Source organism: Bidens hawaiensis, unplaced genomic scaffold (genome assembly GCF_021521415.1).
Source record: "Bidens hawaiensis isolate Kalapana, Puna unplaced genomic scaffold, B.hawaiensis_p1.1 tig00001960_1, whole genome shotgun sequence".
In the NCBI taxonomy this organism is placed as follows: Eukaryota; Viridiplantae; Streptophyta; class Magnoliopsida; order Asterales; family Asteraceae; genus Bidens; species Bidens hawaiensis.
The window spans coordinates 2,285,037-2,288,387 of record NW_027491108.1 but is presented as its reverse complement, the minus strand read 5'-3'; the positions used below and the strand labels follow the sequence as shown (position 1 = coordinate 2,288,387).

At 35.0% G+C, this 3,351-nt stretch overlaps 1 pseudogene across 1 annotated transcript; it reads left to right on the top strand.

The window, feature by feature from the left end:
- The first annotated feature begins 621 nt into the window (after window positions 1-621).
- LOC143600775 (uncharacterized) lies at window positions 622-2,993 on the top strand (annotated as a pseudogene). The gene is made up of 6 exons (XR_013147538.1): window positions 622-764; window positions 841-965; window positions 1,063-1,113; window positions 1,972-2,028; window positions 2,678-2,749; window positions 2,829-2,993. The product of XR_013147538.1 is annotated as an uncharacterized LOC143600775 (transcript).
- The last annotated feature ends 358 nt before the right edge of the window (window positions 2,994-3,351 follow it).

The following is a 3,351-nucleotide window of genomic DNA, read 5'->3' as shown; positions in this document are numbered from 1 at the left end:
TCTAGACTTGGTGTTTAGGGTTTGTTTGCGGTAGGAACAACCGTAGGGTTTTGTTGCACTATTAATTGATTTAAGTACAGCGGTTAGACACCTTCTTTGAGACCGAGAGGTGATAGGAAATTAGGGTTATCTCATTGCCTTTAATATTTTAAATTATTTTTAATAATAAGTTGGGTTATGAATGGGAATAACTTAAAATACGTATCAAAATGGTGTCGGGATTTTAACAACAATGTGAACGAAGAGATTTCTCTGTCTTTAGAGTCGTTCCAATTGGGATAATAGATGTTGTAAACATGAGTATCCCGTTAGAAGCTCCACGGGGTCGTTGCCCCCCCCCCCCCCCCCCGATGAATACTCCACCCGGATGCATAATCTTGTAATTTTCTGTTAACAAAAAGATTGGTCCACACTATAGGATAATAAAAACTTTTGATGTCATGTTGAGAATTTATTAACTTGGATTAGCATTCGTTTGTTAGTTTTATTATACGTAAACCCTAATAACCGTTTGGTTCGTCATTTCATCATATAAATATTCACACACATTCGTTACTTATTCGCTCAAATTATTCATCAAATTGAAAACCATTTTGAATACAACTAAATACATAATAATCTAAGAATGTCTTACCTCCAGTACGGTAAGAATATCCTTCACCGGAGTAAGCATTTAAACTCCGAATCTCTGCTGCATCATCCGCTATATTATGTCAGTCTAGGCGTTAGATACAGAAAATTGGATGTTATTCTTACAACTGTAAGTAAATCACCTTCATCATTTTGCCTAATTTAAACATATTTTAATATGAAATGAAATCAAGTGTATGTTGAATTCAGAACATAGATAAGCTGGTGAAACTGTCAAAGTTGCTCCGGGACATTTTCGCAACCATTTGATGCCAAAGTTGTTTGCGGTCCCGAACATTGATAAGTTTGCTTATTTATTAAATGAGCAGAGGAAGGTATGTATTAACTGGCATGTGTTTGTTAAGAGGATTTAATATGATTTTGAGTCTATTATTTTTTGTTATTCTTTTTTGAAAATGTGAATTAAACCAGTTATATCAGCCTAAACAAGTTGAACAAGTTAAGGTAGTTCCAAAGACTAAGGTGCTGTTTGTTTTTCCTCAGAAGCACTTCTCCACCTCTTTTGTCTGCACTGAGAAGAGGGCGCGCAGACGTTGGGCTCTGCAGTGTGTTTGTTTTTTCGAAGACGTTTCATTAAAAGACGTCTGCGCGCCCTCTTCTCCCAGAAGTGTTGGTATTGCTACTTCTCACCTCTTCTAACCCAATTTTTTTCCATCATTCTTCTCATTCCATCAGAACTCTCAAACCCTAATCCCCTCCTCTCTCCACTGCCGCCCAACTCCCCCACCGAACCCCGTCGCTCCACTGCCGCCCTACTCCCCCACCGCTGCAACCCCGTCGCTCCACTGCTTCAGCGCCGCCGCCCCAACGCTGCAACCCTGCCGCCGCCTTTCTACCTTCTCTGGTGCATTCCGACTGTATTCATACAGTAAGGACCAAATAGAAACATTTAATAATAATAATAATAGTATAATAATAATAATAATAATAATTGTATCTTCCAGTGCTGAATTGGAAGAAGTCAACGTCATCTTCTTCTTCGTTGACTTACCGGAACACAGTACCTGATGGAGATTGAATGCTTATTAATTGATTTATAGTTTATGTATTGATTTGTTATTATTTTGATTCAGATTGAAGTTGTTTAATAATGTTGTTGAGCAATTAATATGTATGTTTCACTCATGCCATTGCTAATTTGCTAACAAAAGAGAAATTATTATTATCAGCTTATTTTAGCAGTCTGCAGATGTTAAAAAACAAACAATCTTCTTGTTACAGACTGCAGAGTTTTGGTCCACCTCTTCTGCTACAGATGTTGGCAGATGTGGTTTCGCAGTCTTCTGACATTTTACATCTGAAAAACAAACAGCACCTAAGGAAGATACAATGAAAGAACTCCAAAAGGCAGCTACAAGATTAGAAAATGCTAAGCTGGTTTGTACTCTATTTTGCTAATTCTAAACTTTTTCTTGTTTTTTTAATGATACTTATGTTAGGGTAAAATAAGTTGTTTTTGAGTAATTGATTAATGAGTTAAATTCTTTTGTCGTTCATGTGGTTTCGTCATTTTAACCATAGCATTTCAAAATCGAAACCTTCCACCCTTCATGAGCCACTATGGTTTCATTTTCTAACCATTTTCCCTAACACCAACTCTGTATGATTTTATCTGTTAGTTTTGATGAAATGATCAAAATACCCTATTTATCTATTATTTTGGACTGAAATATTTAAAATGACTAAATCATGAGGACAAAAACCAAACTTTACTCATACATATAATTTAGCCACTTTAAATAGTTTAGTCTAAAAAATTAATCAATGGGAGTACGTATTTTGGTCATTTCATGCAAACTCACAGCAAAAATCTAGTAGAGTTATTGTTAGAGACAAAAATGGTTAAAAAAAATAAATCATACTGACTTAAAGGGTTCAAGGTTTTAACTTTCAATTGCGAAATGATCAAATAGTTGAAATGGCCAAACCACGAAAAAAGAACTTAACACCTGATTAGTTGTTTTCGCAAAGTCTATATTCTTATATCTATTGGATTGTGTCTAATTTGTTTTGTGCCATCTTGTAGGTTCTGAGAAGATTTATAAAGATAGATACTGAATTGCGTTCACCTGTTGACAAAGATGAAATTATATCTGAGGTATTATTTTTATTTTCTGTGTCTTTTTTATTTACAGCTTTTCGATCTGTAATGCCGAATTGTTTTGCTGATGTTGCAGGTGGTAAGACAGCTCGATGTGCATATTGAGCCTGAAAACTAGCAATTACCATCTCCTTTGTCTTCTTTAGGGGAATTTGAGGTGCCACTTAGACTACCTAAATCTCTTCCCTTACCAGAAGGCAAGGTCCAGTGGACTCTAGATGTCAAAATCCGCAAAAGATAATCAAATTTCTGGTATCTTACATTATTTTCTCAGAAAAACTAAGGTTTTAGTTTAATAAATTAGATCAAGAAAATTATCGCTTTATTCTCTTTATCTTTCAATATGTTCTTGATATGGTTATGGTTGGTTGACTATGACGGACTAGAAAAACAAAAATCGATCTATTTTAAAGGGGCGGCGTTTGTTATTATTATTAATTTCTGTTATCATTAATCCTAAGTGTTTGAAACATATAGTTTCTAGCGAACTGTTTGTTTCCATTGTTCAATGTTTTTTATCAAGATAAACAACTAGGAGTGAGAATAATACTTGAGCCACAACTTAAAGACCAGAAAGTTCTCATTGAATTAGCCAAATC